The sequence below is a fragment of the Petromyzon marinus genome, unplaced genomic scaffold (assembly GCF_048934315.1).
Source record: "Petromyzon marinus isolate PM22_M1 ecotype Great Lakes invasive population unplaced genomic scaffold, UKy_Petmar_22M1.pri1.0 PM_G_Scaffold_51, whole genome shotgun sequence".
Lineage (NCBI taxonomy): Eukaryota > Metazoa > Chordata > Hyperoartia > Petromyzontiformes > Petromyzontidae > Petromyzon > Petromyzon marinus.
This window is the reverse complement of record NW_027423004.1, coordinates 59,970-79,390: the sequence shown is the minus strand read 5'-3', so window position 1 is coordinate 79,390 and position 19,421 is coordinate 59,970.

Below are 19,421 nucleotides of genomic sequence, written 5' to 3'. Positions count from 1 at the left end.
GTCGCAATAAACTCGCGACGGCTTTAACGGATACATTATGTTAATGAGCGACAGTCACTGGGCGTAGTTTTGCCCAAATAACGATTGCCACTGGAACGATATCGGCAGTGACCCAGGCGGAGGTGACGTCACGCTCAAGAGCGCGGTGGACGGGGGAGGGGTGAATACCTTGGTGACATGATGTCACTAGCGAGGTACACCTCCCCCTGGCGTTTCACGCCGATGAGGAAATGCTGGGTGGTGACGTCACAGAATTGGAGTTTAAGTTGATTTAGATTCATTTTCCATTGCTCCCTCCCTTGGGTGTGTGAGCTCAGCAACAACGTGGACATTATTGTGTATACACCGTGTGTGTGTACACTGTGTGTGTGTGTACACTGTGTATACACTGTGTGTGTCACTGTGTCACTGAGTACCTGGTGCGGTGTGTAAATATCGCCACTAGGGAGACAAAGGCGGTCGGGCGTGGTGCTGGTCACCCACCCCCTCGTGTACCGTTCCGGCCTTCATAGGTGCTCGCTAACAGCACTTGCCCCTACAGTCTGTTAAGGCTACACGGGGGATCTTTGTCTTTGTGTGTCACTGTGTGTGTACACTATGTGTATACACTGTGTGTGTGTACACTGTGTGTGTACACTGTATGTGTGTACACTGTGTACACTGTGTGTGTGTACATTGTGTATACACTGTGTGTACACTGTGTGTGTATACTGTGTGTACACTGTGTGTGCACACTGTGTGTACACTGTGTGTGTGTACACTGTGTGTGTACAGTGTGTATACATTGTGTGTGTACACTGTGTGTGTGTGCACTGTGTGTGTACACTGTTTGTGTCCGAACCCCCGGCAAAGGCCATCTACTTAATGACGAGAGAAAATTCACACGAAATGTCCTTTTCAATTAAGTCTTCCAGATGTAAATTGATACAAGCTTTTAATGAATACACTCATCTAATTCAAAACACAACACAATTCAAAGATGCTTCATTTTAAAACTTCAAAATGGAGCATGGGGTACTTGCGTGAATGCGTCCTTCGTGTGCAAATGTTGTGACTTTCCTGGCCTGAAGGCCGTCAATGTGTTGGACCCCAACAGCAGTGGGGTTTGCTTCAACCGATAGGTACAAACATCCAGCCGTCAATCAGCAAGGAGCATTTCTAGTCCCAGTTAGACAAACTCTACGTCAACACGTAAGACAAAACTACAATTCGTGTTGTAGAGAATGTACCTCCTCCTATACGTGTAACTTTCAAGTGGTATGCCTTGTAACTGATGAATGATCCGAGCGTGCTCCCTATTTCAAAGACGATGAGTTGCTCCAGAGGCAGACGCTTCGTGAAACACAAAAGTACCCTTTGACCTGTATCACAAGAACAACGGGTCTCACCTGAGTTCTCTGTACAGGTTACTTCCAAACACACACACTTTGTCCTAACATCACTTATTCAATGTTTGACCCTCAGACAAAATGTTACATGTACACGCACAATCAGACAAGTATTAATTCTAATTAACATTGATTACTGCAGCGAAATTGACTGCATCACGTTACATCGTGTTAACAATAAGCTATTTTACAAATACGCACCGTCTGCTTAACAGTGTATGTACAACGTACTATTGTTGCGTCATTCAAAACGAGTAGGCCGTTGCATGCTGGCGTCTGGGTCAAAATGTAGCAAATTCTAAACATTACGCTACAAATAATAGATGAGGGCGTTTCAATGGCAACACAAGCAATCGTCATCAGGTGGGACAAGCACAGCAGCAATAAGAAACTGCTGGAGTAGGCGCCTACTACTTCAGCGTCTTCTTCTTGCTGTGGTTGTCCCACCTGATGACGATTGCTTGTGCTGTGATCTAAACGCCATGGTCTGTTATGTTTCTACCCACGTGGTGACTTTACCGAAAGAACTCAAGAGTGTGGATTCCTGAAGTCACGAAAGCTTCGAATCAAGATTACCTACAAACTACACAACTGAGATGACGCATCAATCATCGCCCCCTACTGACAGGCTCTTGTCCACATGCAGGCCGGTGCAGGGCCACCACCCTGTGCCACACAGGGGCAGCTGCTACTTGGGGATGCTCTTCGAGTGTTTCAGACGAGGTACGACACAAAACTCCGAGTTGCCGAGCCGATAAAGCAAGCACCGTGTAAATGCAATTATTATTATAACATAGTGAATGCTTGGGGGCTTATTGTCTCTTGCTCCTGGTTAAAGATCTACCCACCAGACAGGTCCACAAAGACTGGCCGCTCTTACTCTGCAGGATGAACCTAGCAACTGAGTGTCCAACTTCACGTTCTTGTCTTTGAAGATGAGATGAATCTGAAAATGCCTTTCCACACACACTGCACTTGAAGGGTTTCTCTCCTGTGTGTGTTCTCTGGTGTTTTTTAAGAGTAGATAAATGTGAAAATGTCTTCCCACACACACTGCACCTGAAGGGTTTCTCTCCCGTGTGTGTTCTCTGGTGTGTTTTAAGAGTAGATGAATCTGAAAATGTCTTCCCACACACAGTGCAATTGAAGGGTTTCTCTCCTGTGTGTGTTCTCTGGTGTGTTACAAGATTACATGACTGTGCAAACGCCATCCCGCACATCGTGCACCTGAAGGGTTTCTCTCCCGTGTGTGTTCTCTGGTGTTTTACAAGATCAGATGACTGTGCAAATGCCTTCACGCACACACTGCACTTGAAGGGTTTCTCTCCTGTGTGTGTTCTCTGGTGTTTTTTAAGAGTAGATAAATCTGAAAATGTCTTCCCACACACACTGCACTTGAAGGGTTTCTCTCCTGTGTGTGTTCTCTGGTGTGTCTTAAGAGTAGATAAATGTGAAAATGCCTTCCCACACACACTGCACTTGAAGGGTTTCTCTCCCGTGTGTTCTCTGGTGTGTTACAAGATTACATGACTGTGCAAACGCCATCCCGCACATCGTGCACCTGAAGGGTTTCTCTCCCGTGTGTGTTCTCTGGTGTATTACAAGATTACATGACTGTGCAAACGCCATCCCGCACATCGTGCACCTGAAGGGTTTCTCTCCCGTGTGTGTTCTCTGGTGGTTCTGAAAAACTGATGGCCATGCAAATGCCTTGTTACACACAGTACATTTGAAGGGTTTCTCTCCTGTGTGACTTCTCTGGTGCCGTGTCAAATTTCCAGTCCGGTCTGTGCTGTATGCATGCTGGTCGCATTGTTGACTTGTCGTACCGAGCTGCGCTGAGTGCCTTTGCTCCATCAGACCAATTCTGCAGAGGAAGCGTCAGCTGCAGACAGAAAAAAATAATATCCACACCATCTACACGTCAGGCACAGAGGAATGCACACGTGACTTACACGTCTATACTTATTAATATATTCATGATGTAGTGAAAAACTTTCCCAAATTCATCAGATTTGATGAACGTGCAAACGCCTTCCCGCACAGAGTGCACCTGAAGGATTTCTCTCCACAGGCTGTTATGGCACACAATGAGAGGGGAAATGTCATTAATATGCCTGGAAGCCCTCGTATCTTCAAAATGAATGTTAACTCAAAACTCTAAGCACACAATTTCGGCTGTCTGACTAGAAAAGGAATATTTATGAAAGCTAAATTCAGCTGACGTAGCAAAGGGTGTTGAAAACAATACTATTTGTGTGATGTACTAATGCATAAATTAATGTTCAATCGCAACTTAGAGGTGTGAATCCAGGCTCAGATGTCCTTGAATGCTGGGATGAACAGATCCGACATCAGCTGAATGTGTGTGCTGTGTTCACCTCCTGTTTCCATTCTTATAAAGAGTTCCAGAGGAAAACAAAAATAAACTATTGTTTTGATATAACTTCCGTGTTCAACAGAGTTAATAGACTTTACTTCAAACACAAACTTGACACTGTCACACACTGCCATGAGTAAACAGGTGGTGGTGTGACCAGCACCATGCCTGGCCACCTTCATCTGCTCATCATTAATTCTTTCTCACTCCACCAAGTAATGAATCGAGGATCAATCAACATAGCCGAGGCTATCCGTGTCTCTGTCTCTCTCTCTCCCCGTGGTGAAGGTGTTCCCCTCCACACATTCAGAGTCAACAGCAGCACGCGCTTAGCGTCTTTGACCGATAGATACATTGACGCACGTATTGTTGGTTCTTTCAGTAAAGTCACGTAGATAGAAAATAAAAATAACAGATTAAATTTAATAAGATAAAGACCACTTGTGTTGCGATCGAAATGTCGTGGGTTTTTTGCTTTATTTTCAATTTTTTATTTAATTTATAATTTGTTATTTTTATTAAATTTTCTATCTACGTGACTTTACCGAAAGAACCAAGAATATTAATTCCTGCAGTCACCAAAGTTTTAAGTCGAAACATTCACACACGTTGACAAAGCCTCACCTTGTGTTGTTGTGGGCAGGTCGCTTCTGATAACAAGAGCGGTATAGCAGCTCAAGCGGGCTTGGCCTGCTAACAAAAGAACGAAAATAAAAACTGCGTGAATATTTACAATAAAACAAAGTTACAAAGTGGCGAGCCGGGTGAAGACAAATTAAACTTAAGCGAGATAATTAAAGTGAATGCAATCAGGCGAGGGCTGGAGGCAAGGCCCCGCGTGGCTAGGCCCCGCGTTGTAAAGTTCCAACCTGGACATCGATCTCCATGCTCGCTGCTACTCAACTGACATCCCTGAGAGAGAGAGAGGCTCTACCGTGGTAAACAACAACAACAACCACCACCACAACAACAACCACCACCACCATGAGAATTTCTCACCTCGGATTTCAGTGCAAGCGCGGATCGGCAGCCTCCTGTTACCTCGCAACGTCATGCGTGTAAGCAGGTAACATGACGTCACTTCCGGGGAAGAGACACGCCCCTCCCATAAGGAGCGGCTCTGTAACTGAATAAATTATGTTAATGTTAACTGGGCATACGTCGAGGGATGGGGCGTGGCTGCTGAACCCGACAGCTTTAACGAACACATTATGTTAATGACCCGCCAGTTACTGGGCGTACCTTTGCCCAAATAAGGATTGGCACTGGATTGATTTCGGCAGTGACCCAAGCGGAGGTGACGTCACGCTCAAGAGCGCTGTGGACGGGGTTGGGGGAGTGTGAATACCTTGGTGACATGACGTCACTAGCGAGGCACACCTCCCGCTGGCACTTCATGCCGATGAGGTCATGCTGAGTGGTGACGTCACAGAGCGGGGATGGAGTTTAAGTTGATTTAGATTCATTTTCCATTGCCCCCTCCCTTGGGTGCGTGAACTCAGCAACAACAACGTGGACATTATTGTGTGTACACAGTGTGTATGTATGTACGTACACACTGTGTACGTACATACGTACACCACGACATCAAACAGAGGAATGAAGTTTAATAACTTTTTTGTCACAACTTCGTTCAACTCACCGTCGAGAAGTACGTCAATGATGCGGCGCCTGCTCACACATCAACGCTTACTTGAATTAATTGGTTATTTTATAAATCAATCTTCAATGTACAACTTTTGTTTGTGTGGAGTGAGGGTGCCCGTAACTCGTTCACACGGAGCAGGCGAGGCGATTCCACAGTTTAGGGACCGCGGCGTTTTTGACCTGCACACAAATATATATGAATAATAAGGCGTCCATACAAAATGTTAATCGCTTTAAGGGAGCCAATTAATTGATTAATTGATGCCGATTTTGATACAGGCATGCATTGTCACCGGATCTGAGTACCATGTGCGAAATGTGGAATTTATTGGACGACGGGAAGTGGACGAAATTTTTATCACAAGATTTGACCACGACAAACAGAGGAATCAAGTTAAGTAAAACCATTTTGAACGCGAATGAGAAATCCCCCCCCCACCCTCCACCGATGACGCGCGAGCGTTGCTAGGGGCATCCCCCGGGCAGCTTTAGCGGCGCAAGGAAATACTTAAATAATGCGAAATAGCACTAAATTATTAATTTAACAACATTTGAAGTTTACGGATGGGAAAACGGAATGGCGCTGGCTCACCACGGGGCTTACGGCGTGGTACCCGGCTACTTTTTTTAAAAGTAAACTCCATGGTTCGCGAGCAAGTGTGCGTCCACACAGAGACAGACGGACATACACACAGAAAAAAAATGCCTTTTATAAGTAAGAAAAGAAAAACGATAACGAGACTCAGATTAACACGTAGGCTTTCGCGACCAATATTATTCATAATAAAGGTTTTTGGGTTAGATCGCGTTTATTTATAAATGTGTCGTAACCCTCCACCACCCGACATGGCCAATCAGCAAAAAAAAAGTGTCACGTTGACAAAAGACAAATAAATCACTACTTCAGCCCACCGGTGTGTTGAAGAGTTAATCCACATTTACAGTTTGAGTACGACGTTTCGCTGGTAAATACATCCAGCGTCATCGGGCAATTCGCCAGAATGGTAAAGCCCTCGCTTGCTCCCGGTTTTATATAGAGCAGCAGGGTGACGTCATCACTTAACTCATATCAGGTGCAGTGATTAGAGGCGGAAAGGGGGGTATTGTAATTATATAATCGATTAGTAATCAGTCATTGGTTATGATTAGTAATGAGTTGTAGATTAGTAATTCTTTAAATCAAAATGTAATGTGTATTATTTAATAATACTCTTCCAGGCCGCACTAAGCCGGTAGCTGTCAGAGCGATTAAAGTTATTCTTGTTCCTCTCAATTTCAATGGATTCTCTAATTAGTCTTTGCCAGTAATAATTAGTTTTACACACCACTGCAACATTGTCAAAAGCAATTGAGTGTCCTTGTTGACAAGCATGTTCTGCCACTGCCGACAGTTGTGTTTGAGATAATTTAATATTTCTCTGATGTTTTTTTAGTCTTACGCTGATGTTACGTCCCGTCTGCCCAATGTAGCAGCTGCCACATGAACAATTAATCCGATATACACCTTCTGTTGATAGTTTAGGTAATGCGTCTTTAGTGCAAGATACTAGTTTTTGATTTTTGTGTACTGTACCAAATCTTACTGTAATGTTTTGCTTTTGCAAAACACGGGCTAATTTGTCAGTTACTCCTGAGATATATGGATTTTTTATTGTTTTAACAATCTGGTCGCTTTCAGCAGTATTGCTTTGCGATCGTGATTTGGCATTCAGTGCTCTGTTAATTTGAGCATTATTGTAGCCATTCTGTCGTAGTGCGTCTTTAACGTGTTTAATCTCTCTCACTAGACTCTCACCATCTGACACTGTTTTAGCCCGATGTATGAGCGTCTTGATAAGAGAGGATTTCTGAGCTGGATGATGATGTGATTCTGCATTCAGATAGGCATCAGTGTGCGTTTGCTTTCTGTAAACACTGTGTGTTATTTTACCGTTTAGGCCATGTCCAAGCAAAATATCTAGGAATGGGAGTGTGTTATTCACCTCCATTTCCATGGTGAACTGGATGGCCGGGTTTTGTGCATTGAGATGATTTAGAAAATCATTAAGTGTATCTCTACCATGTGGCCAGACAACCAAAGTGTCATCCACATACCTAAACCAAAAAGATGGTTTTAATGTGCTCGAGGCAAGTGCTCTTATTTCAAAGTTTTCCATGTACAAATTTGCTATAGCAGGGGATAAAGGAGAACCCATTTCTGCTCCTTCCTTTTGTTTAAAGAAATCTCCTCTCCATAAGAAGTAAGTGTTATTTAAACAATGGCCAGCAAGTTTCGGAATATCTTTTGGTAAACCGGTATTCTTTACTAGTGTATCAAGTAATTTAAGCGATTCGTCCACTGGAACCTTAGTGAATAGAGAAATCACATCAAAACTTACCAGAATATCATCAGGAGTAAGTTTAATATCTTTAATCACATTCACAAGATGTTCTGAATTTTTATGAATGAAGATGTCTTACCGATGTAGGGCAGTATTTGTTTGGTTATATATTTTGCTAATTGATATGTGGCAGAGCCAATTGTACTGACTATGGGTCGTAATGGGATGCCGATTTTATGAATCTTTGGTAGCCCATAGAGTCTAGGTGGTTTTGAGGCCCTTGGCTTAATTAGGTATTGCTCATTTTTAGGGATTAGTGAATTTGCAATTATTGCAGTGGTCTTATGTTCTAAAGTATTAGTTGGATCTCGTTTAATTTTAATGTAGGTACTTTCCTCTAGTAAATTTCTAATTGTATTATCATAATCGGCTCGTGATATCACTACAGTAGTGCGGCCTTTATCAGCTGAACACAGCACAGCCAACACAGCGAACACAGCACAGCCAACACAGCGAACACAGCACAGCCAATACAACACAGCGAACACAACACAGCCAACACAGCGAACACAACACAGCCAACAGCGAACACAACACAGCCAACACAGCACAGCCAACACAGCGAACACAACACAGCTAACGCAGCGAACACAGCACAGCCAATACAACACAGCGAACACAACACAGCCAACACAACACAGCGAACACAACACAGCCAACACAGCACAGCGAACACAACACAGCCAACACAACACAGCGAACATAACACAGTGAACACAGCACAGCCAACACAACACAGCGAACACAACACAGCGAACACAGCACAGCCAACACAACACAGCCAACACAGCAAACACAACACAGCGAAAACAGCGAACACAGCACAGCGAACACAACACAGCCAACACAGCAAACACAACGAACACAGCGAACACAACACAGCGAACACAGCGAACACAGCACAGCGAACACAACACAGCCAACACAGCAAACACAGTGAACACAGCGAACACAACACAGCCAACACAGCCAACACAGCACAACACAGCCAACACAGCGAACACAACACAGCCAACACAGCACAGCGAACACAGCGAACACAACACAGCCAAAACAGCACAACACAGCGAACACAGCCAACACAACACAGCGAACACAGCACAGCCAACACAACACAGCCAACACAGCACAGCGAACACAGCGAACACAACACAACACAGCCAACACAGCGAACACAACACAACACAGCCAACACAGCGAACACAACACAGCGAACACAACACAGCGAACACAGCACAGCGAACAGCACAGCAAACACAACACAGCAAACACAACACAGCAAACACAGCGAACACAGTGAACACAGCACAGCGAACACAGCACAGTGAACACAACACAGCCAGCACAGCACAGCCAACACAACACAGCGAACACAGCACAGCCAACACAACACAGCCAACACAACACAGCCAACACAACACAGTGAACACAACACAGCCATCACCGCCCCTCACCGGCTGGCCAGGCCAGGGGTGCCCCGGGGGTCGACCCGGCTTCGAAGGCCCCGCGGGTCCCGGAGGCCGCTGCCGGAGTCTCGCCGGGTCCGCGGAGGCCACGGGTTCCGGCGATGAAGGCGGAGGAGGAAGAGGAGGAGGAGGAGGTTTTGACCGGGTGGTCACCGCTAAGCAAGCGGCGGGAGGCTGCGGCGGCGGATTGCCCGGCGGGACCGAATCCCGATCCCTGCCCGGGCTCCTCTACCTGCCGCGCTCCTCCGCCTCCTCCGCCTCCTCCTCCGCCGCCGCTGCCGGCGGCGGCGGTCGCGGGCAAGCGGCGCTCGGCCCCGCGTGGGGCGATGTTCCACTTCTTCTCGCTGATGCCGCGGCCGTTGGCTGAGCCGCCACCACCGCCCACCGGGAGGCGCCGGGGTCGCGCCCTGGAGAAGCAGCGGCAGCGACGGAGACAAATTCAGCAACAATACCGGCAGCAGAGAGCGTCGTCATCGTCGCCCAGCTGTTGGTCGTTCTCGGACGCATCGTCGTTGTCGTCTTCATCGCCGGAGGAGGTGGTGGAGGGTGACGAGGCGAAGGAGCGGAGGGGCGAGGAGGAGGTGGTGGAGGGTAACGAGGTGAAGGAGCGGAGGGACGAGGAGGAGGAGGTGGTGGAGGGTGATGAGGTGAAGGTGCGGAGGGACGAGGAGGAGGTGGTGGAGGGTGACGAGGTGATGGAGCGGAGGGACGAGAAGGAGGTGGTGGAGGGGGACGAGGTGAAGGAGTGGGGGAACGAGGAGGAGGAGGAGGTGGTGGAGTCTACGGGGGGCGTCCGCAGGCTGCTGCTGAAGTTTTGTGCCAGCCGCCTGCAGCCGAGCGTCGACAGAGCACGAGACGATGGGGAGGTGGCGGACAACGAGGAGGAGGAGAACGAGGAGGAGAGGAAGACGAGGAGGAGGAGGAAGAAGAAGAAGAGGACGAGGAGGAGAAGGAGGAGGGGACTACGGAGATCACGCAGTGCAGCCGATGATGGCGACTGCAAGTCGGGCGACGAGGCGGAGGAGGAGGAGGAGGAGGAGAGGGTGGCGAGTCTCAAGAGGGTGGAGGAGTGCCGGATTCTCAAGCAGATAGACGACATCATGGCTGAGATACCCCAGCTGGAGGGGAGATGCAGGGTGAGGAGGAGCAGATGAGGTGTAGGGTGGTGAGGAGGGGCTGGGTGGTGAGGTGTAGGGTGGGGAGGAGGGGCTGGGTGGTGAGGTGTAGGGTGGTGAGGAGGAGGGTGAGGAAATTCCAGGGCAGCGGGTGAGGGCGTTGGGAGTGGCTCACTCAGTCACTCACTCAGTCACACACTCAGTCACTCACTCAGTCACTCACTCAGACACTCACTCACTCAGACACTCACTCAGTCACTCACTCGCTCACTCAGTCACTCACTCACTCAGACACTCACTCAGTCACTCGCTCAGTCACTCACTCACTCAGTCACTCACTCAGACACTCACTCAGTCACTCACTCAGTCACTCACTCAGACACTTACTTAGACACTCACTCAGACAGTCACTCACTCAGTCACTCACTCAGACACTCACTCAGACACTCAGTCACTCACTCAGTCACTCAGTCACTCACTCAGACACTCAGTCACTCACTCAGACACTCACTCAGACAGTCACTCACTCAGTCACTCACTCAGACACTCACTCAGTCACTCACTCAGTCACTCACTCAGACACTTACTTAGACACTCACTCAGACAGTCACTCACTCAGTCACTCACTCAGACACTCACTCAGACACTCAGTCACTCACTCAGTCACTCAGTCACTCACTCAGTCACTCACTCGCTCACTCAGTCACTCACTCACTCAGACACTCACTCAGTCACTCGCTCAGTCACTCAGTCACTCACTCACTCAGTCACTCACTCAGACACTCACTCAGTCACTCACTCAGTCACTCACTCAGACACTTACTTAGACACTCACTCAGACAGTCACTCACTCAGTCACTCACTCAGACACTCACTCAGACACTCAGTCACTCACTCAGTCACTCAGTCACTCACTCAGACACTCAGTCACTCACTCAGACACTCACTCAGACAGTCACTCACTCAGTCACTCACTCAGACACTCACTCAGTCACTCACTCAGTCACTCACTCAGACACTTACTTAGACACTCACTCAGACAGTCACTCACTCAGTCACTCACTCAGACACTCACTCAGACACTCAGTCACTCACTCAGTCACTCAGTCACTCACTCAGACACTCAGTCACTCACTCACTCAGTCACTCACTCAGACACTCAGTCACTCACTCAGACACTCACTCAGACAGTCACTCACTCAGTCACTCACTCAGACACTCACTCAGACACTCAGTCACTCACTTAGTCACTCAGTCACTCATTCAGACACTCAGTCACTCACTCAGACACTCAGTCACTCACTTAGTCACTCAGTCACTCACTCAGTCACTCACTCAGACACTCAGTCACTCACTTAGTCACTCAGTCACTCACTCAGACACTCAGTCACTCACTCAGACACTTACTCAGACACTCAGACAGTCACTCACTCAGTCACTCAGACACTCACTCAGACACTCAGTCACTCACTCAGTCACTCACTCAGACACTCAGTCACTCAGACACGTACTCAGACACTCAGTCACTCACTCAGACAGTCACTCAGTCACTCACTCAGACACTCAGTCACTCAGACACACACTGACACACACACACTGACACACACACACTCAGACACACACTGACACACACACTGACAAAGCAAAAAACAAAGATCCCCCGTATAGCCTTAACAGACTGTAGGGGCAAGTGCTGTTAGCGAGCACCTATACACACTGACACACACACTGACATACACACACCATGATACACACACTAACTGGAGGAGGTGGAGCGTGGTCAACACATCTACGCCTGAAACATTTTAGAAAGAAGCGGAGAATACGGAACAACCCACCTGTTGTTTATTTCGATTTCCGTGTTGCCTCTAATCTTCAGTCTTGCTGTGTATCCACCGTTTGCTGGAGCTCGCCTTCTATAGCGAGGATATCCATCATCTCCAGTTTGTGTCTTTAATAAATTGTCTCGGATATTTCTTGCTGCTCTCTATGTCCTTCATACATGCTGCTGCATTGACATTAAGGTTTCCGCATGGCCCATGAATCATATTTGCAGTCACTACTGCAAACAGATTTTGGGTCTTCCTCTGGATTTGGAAACTCGACAGATATAACATCGATTTGGATTGGATGATTTTTTTCTTTCAGCCAGATTAAAATATGAGCGTGGGGAAGTCATCTACATCATTAGACCTCCTTTGGCAGTACCAAAATATAATAATAGAGGTTTTTACCCTTTTTTCCGGCAACAAAACTGAAACCTTTTTACAAGGATTCATATTACAGCATTAACCACAATACCTGCAGTCAAAATGCAAACAAAAAACACGCACTATGATAATATATATGTGGCATTGTCCTTGAAACAACTTGTTCCACACCAAGGGACGGCTTTCTTGAGAGCCTCGACCCAATTGGTGCTCGACCAGAGGACGCCAAAAGGTTTCAGATTTGTTGCCACAAAAAAAGGGGAAACCCCTATGATGTGGAAGTCCTCGTTTCTGCCACTCAGTTGAGTACATCCAGCATCGTTTCTCCAAAAAACACGACTCTCAGTGAATGCTCTCGATGAATTTGACTTGCTTTTGTCTGAACACCCTGGCTGTGAAGTCGTATCGACGGCTGGGTGTCTGGCCGAATGAAAGTTATTATTTTTGTTTTATCTCAGGCCAAGTTGGATTACATGTAAAGGTAATAAATAAGTCGGGGACATCCATACGCCCGAACGTACGACATGGCACCTTGAGCATATTCGTGCATGCGTCTAGGGCTTCCTGTGAACGTAGCAGACGCCTGGATGTTACAAGGGGGGGGGGGGGGGATGATGTAGCGCCATTGTTGGGCTGTATGCGTATTACCACGGGAGCTGACCTGTAATAGCGGACATGCGTCAACAGGGGGTGGTGTACAGACCAGGTGTGACGAACAGGGCCCCCAGACCCCAAGAGGGGGGGGGCTGGGGGATGTTCCAGGGCCCCCTAGAGAGTTCCAGAAGGCTTGGCCAGGGGCGGAGAGACCCTGGAATGGGGATAAAAGCCGGACCCCTGAACGGGTTTGGCGGTCCTCGTCCACCTGAAGATCTGAAGAAGTCTCTGAGCGCTACCCTGAAGACCCTGAAGACCCTGAAGCAAAGAGCCCAGTGACCCTGGCTAGGGTCGGGTTCAGACATAACCAGTGTAGGGTTAGCGCTAGAACCAGAGTAAGGGCACCGTAGTGTGGAGGGACTGCCTACTGAGGTTATCGGTTGTGAGGGGTCGTCACCCCTCTGTGCTGTGGTTCCCTTGTTGAATAAACGTGTTGCCTCCAGCGAACCGTCTCGCCTCGTCTTGGACCCACTGCACGTGTCACCTATGGTAATGAAACCTCTTGTCGTAAAAAAATTAGCGGCGTGCGAAAGTGAAAGGTGTTAATGAACTAATAATAACTTTGATTTAAAGCTTTCTTAACTGCAGGGATTCATATTCTTGGTTCTTTTGGCAAAGTCACCACGTAGAAGGGAAACAAATAATACAAATATAAAACAATAAAAATTATCACGACGTTTCGACTGCAACACAAGCAATCATCATCAGGTGTGAAAACCACAGCAAGAAAATTTGAAAAAAGTGGCGTTTTTGTTAACGTTAGCACCACAGAGAGCGATTTGACAGTCATTCAGATGGACGAGCCCATCTATGTTCGGGATAGAGGAGGGGGTAGACGAAAATAATGGATGCGGTCTGAAAGCCAGCATAAGTGTGAACAATCATTTAAGACCCGAAATGGTTTATCAAATCCTTCCAATGATTGCTAAGCCAGAATTCCTTCCTATCGGTTGAAATTGTCTCTGTGTATATGTGGATAGCCTCATGAACGAATATCTCATGGTAGCCAGATGGATTGCAAAGAACCTCCGTCTTGGAGAAGTCCATGTCATGTGAGCCTACTGAATTATAACAGTGATCTGCCACGGCCGAGGTGTTGGTCCTACCGTGTTTTAGGTCTGCATTCTGTTCACGAATGAGGTCCGAGACATGTCGTTTGGTTTCTCCAATGTAACTACTACCACAGAGGCAACTTAGTTTGTAGACGCCAGGGTACTTTATGTCCGGAATCACATCTTTTACAGACGGGACCAGATCACGGATTTTATGTAAAGTGTTGAATCGGACCTGGATTTTGTGTTTATTCAAGATTTTGGAGATCTTTTTTTTGATCCCCGCAATGTAGGACAAAGTGATGGTTTTGAAATGCTCCTCAAGAGGGTCCTTCTTCATGGTTGGAGTGATAGCTTTGCGGATTGTAAAAGCTTGGTGTACGTGCTTGAGTTCACTGGCTATGTGTTCCTGGTCGGATATGCATTGGGCTCTGGTGCAGAGTCTTGATGAGGGAATTCTTCTGGGATGGATGGTGGTGGGAATCCGGTTTCAGGTAAGCATCCGTATGGGTATCTTTCCTTAGACAGAGTGGCTCATTGAACCATCAATTTTTTTTACCAATTCCACTTTACAATAAAATTGTAGACACGGCACAATATATACTTCTGAATCTTTATTTTTACCAACATTTTAAAAAATATTCTCCGTTAAGGCAAACATTCTGAAATATTGGATTTTTTTACAAAGCCTTGTGAATTCACCTTGTATCTGAACAAGTTCAATTTGTGCAAAGATATTTTTTCAAACGTATAAATAAAAAAGACAATGCTTACAAATATCAGCTCTATGTTTTCAAGTAAATACATTTTGGGTAGTGAATAAATTATAGTCTAAATAAGCTACACATGACGAATTGTAGGCAATTATAGTTATAATCAAAGACATTTTTAAACAATCACGTGGTCCCTGTAGTCGCCGTTAGAGACAATCTGCTTGAAACAGTTTATCAACATATATGAATACATTGATTCGAATAAGCAGAGTTAATTTCCTATTTATGGCATGCCAGTTATGTGTCAATTTTCGATATCAACATCACCTTATAAAAGAATAACATTTAAAATACGCACAGACAAGTATTCATTCGTAATTATTGACAGGCATATTAACAAAATTGCAAGCACCGCGTAAAAGCAATTATCATGAGAACATCGTGAATGCTTGGGAGCTTATTGGCTCTTGCTCCTGGTGAGAGATTGACCCAACCCACAGGTCCACAAAGACTGGCCGCTCTTACTCTGCAGGTTGAACCTAGGAGCTGAATGTTCAACTTCACATTCTTGTCATTAAAGGCCTGTGACAAAGGTGCATCTATTGGAGCGACATCGTCTCTGGCTTACACACCTACCGGGTCTCCACTTGACTTTGTATTGTCTAGGAAGTCCACCCACACCTCCACTTCCACAAACTGCTGGGAGTTGCCTCGCTCTGCCTCACAGTCAGAATTCTCCTCCTGCTTCACATTACCTCCGTCAATGTGAAGGTCCCATTTTGGAGTTGAATCTTCATCTTCACATTTCACCTTCACTTCTTCGCTCTTCACCATCACTTCTTCACATTTCACCATCACCTTGTCATATTTCACCTCGATACCTTTAAAAGTGTCCAAGCTGGGATTTTCTTCTGGTTCGTGTTTCATGAGGGATGGGCGTATTGTGGCACTTTGACTTTCACAAGCTGATTTCAGACTCCACTCCTTGTTGATCTTCTGATGCTTCCGTGTTCTCTGGTGTACTTGAAGATGCTGTTGCTGTGCAAACGCTATCCCGCACGGAATGCACTTGAAGGGTTTCTCTCCCGTGTGTGTTCTCTGGTGTTTTTTAACAACAGATGAATGTGCAAATGCCTTCCCACACACACTGCACTTGAAGGGTTTCTCTCCCGTGTGTGTTCTCTGGTGTTCTACAAGAGCAGATGACTTTGCAAACGCCTTCCCACACACACTGCACTTGAAGGGTTTCTCTCCAGTGTGTGTTCTCTGGTGTACTTGAAGATTAGATGAATTTGCAAACGCCTTCCCGCACAGAGTGCACCTGAAGGGTTTCTCTCCCGTGTGTGTTCTCTGGTGTTTTTTAAGAACAGATGACTGTGCAAACGCCTTCCCACACACACTGCACTTGAAGGGTTTCTCTCCCGTGTGTGTTCTCTGGTGTACTTGAAGATGTGATGAAAGTGCAAACGGCTTCCCGCACAGAGTGCACTTGAAGGGTTTCTCTCCCGTGTGTGTTTTCTGGTGTTCTACAAGAACAGATGACTGTGCAAACGCCTTCCCACAAACACTGCACTTGAAGGGTTTCTCTCCCGTGTGAGTTCTCTGGTGTTTTTTAAGAGCAGATGAATGTGCCAACGCCTTCCCACACACAATGCACTTGAAGGGTTTCTCTCCCGTGTGTGTTCTCTGGTGTATTTTAAGAGCAGATGACTGTGCAAATGCCTTGTTACACACACTGCACTTGCAGGGTTTCTCTCCCGTGTGAGTTCGCTGGTGTATCTGAAGAACTGATGGCCATGCAAATGCCTTACCACACACTGTGCACTTGAAGGGTTTCTCACCCGTGTGTGTTCTCTGGTGCCGTGTCAAATATCCAGTCCGATCCGTGCTGTATGCACGCTGGTCACATTGTTGACTTGTCATACCGAGCTGCGCTGAGTGCATTTGCTCCATCGGACCAATTCTGCGGAGGAAGCGTCAGAGGAAGCGTCAGAGGAAGCGTCAGCTACAGACAGAAAATAATATCCACACCATCTACACGACAGTATCGAGGCACAGAGGAATGCATATATAGTCACCTGTGACTTACACGTCTATACTTATTCATATATTCATGATGTAGTAAAAACGTTTCCCAAATTCATCACAGGGCTGTGATGGCACAGAATGAGAGGGCAAATGGTTATAAATATGCCTGGAAGCCCTCGTATCTTCAAGATGAATGTTAACCCAAAACTCTAAGCACACAATTTCGGCTGACTACAAAATAAATATTTATGAAAGCTAAATTCGGCTGACATAGCAAAGGGTGTTGAAAACAATACTATTTGTGTTAGGCAGAAATGCATAAATTAATGTTCAATCGCAACTTAGAGGTGTGAATCCAGGCTCAGATGTCCTTGAATGCTGGGATGAACAGTTCCGAATTCAGCTGAATGTGTGTGCTGTGTTAACTTCCTGTTTCCATTCATTTAAAGAGTTCCAGAGGAAAACAAAAGTAAACTATTGTTACGCTATAACCTCCGTGTTCAACAGAGTTAATAGACGTTACTGCAAACACAAACTGTACACTGTCACTGGGTAAACAGGCGGTGGCGTGTCTAGAATCACACCTGGCCACCTTCATCTGCTTGGCATGAATGCTTCCTCACTCCACCAAGTAATTAATCGAGGATCAACAAACATAGCCGAGGCTAACTGGAGTTTGCGTGTCTCTCTCCGTGGTGAGATGTTAACTACCTCACCTGGTATACAGGAAGTCGTGGGTTCGATCCCGACCCTGACGCCTGCTGTATATTTGGAGTTTGCGCGTTTCTCCGCTGAGCGTCTTTGACCGATAGACATTGACACACGTATTCTTGTTTCTTTCGGTAAAGTTACGTAGATAGAAAATAACAATAACTGATAATACAATTACATTAAATAAAGACTGCTTGTGTTCAAAACGTGAGTTTTTTTGCTTTATTTACAATTTTTTTTTTCATTATGTTATTTTTATTAAATTTTCTATCTACGTGACTTTACCGAAAGAACCAAGAATATTAATTCCTGCAGTCACCAAAGTTTTAAGTCAAAACATTCACACACGTTGACAAAGCCCCACCTTGTGTTGTTGTGGGCAGGTCGCTTCTGATAACAAGAGCGGTATAGCAGCTCAAGCGGGCTTGGCCTGCTAACAAAAGAAAATTAAAAACTGCGTGAATATTGACAATAAAACAAAGTTACAAAGTGGCGAGCCGGGTGAAGACAAATTAAACTTAAGCGAGATAATTAAAGTGAACGCAATCAGGCGAGGGCAGGAGGCAAGGCCCCGCGTGGCTAGGCCCCGCGTTGTAAAGTTCCAACCTGGACATCGATTCCCATGCTCGCTGCTACTCAACTGACATCCCTACGAGAGAGAGAGCGAGGCTCTACCTTGGTAAACAACAACCACCACAACCACCACCACCATGAGAATTTCTCACCTCGGATTTCAATGAAAACGCGGATCGGCAGCCTCCTGTAACCTCGCAACGTCACGCGGGTAAGCAGGTAACATGACGTCACTTCCGGGGTAAGAGACACGCCCCTCCCACAATGAGCGGCTCTGTAACTGAATAAATTATGTTAATGAGTCCGGGCCATATGTCGAAGGATGGGGCGTGGCTGCTGAACCCGTCGCAATAAACACTCGACTGCTTCAACAAATATATTATGTTAATGAACCGCCAGTCACTGGGCGTAGCTTTGCCCAAATAAGGAATGGCACTGGATTGATATCGGCAGTGACCCAAGCGGAGGTGACGTCACGCTCAAGAGCGCCGTGGACAGGGTTGGGGGAGTGTGAATACCTTGGTGACATGACGTCACTAGCAAGGTACACCTCCCGCTGGCACTTCATGCCGTTGAGGTCATGCTGAGTGGTGACGTCACAGAGCGGAGATGGAGTTTAAGTTGATTTAGATTGATTTTGCATTGCCCCCTCCCTTGGGTGCGTGAACTCAGCAACAACGTGGACATTATTGTGTGTACAGTGTGTGTGTGTGTACACATTGTGTGTGTGTACGTACATACACAGTGTGTACACACTGTGTATGTACGTACACACACAGTGTACACACTGTGTGTGTGTGTACACACTGTGTATGTACGTACACACACACAGTGTGTACGTAAATACACACTATGTGTGTGTACGTACACACTGTGTGTGTGTAGTGGAGGTCAAAGGCGGTGCATTGCCCAGTCATCTGAGTCAGTCGACCCATGGCATCTTATCAATTAATTTTTTAAAATGTATTATTTTTATTTGTTATTTGTATTACATTTTTTAATTTTTTTTTAACTTTTATTTGTTTATTTTTTGATTTCTATCTACGTGACTTTACCGAAAGAACCAGGAATATGGTAGCGCATTCTCTATTTGTTGCAGAGAT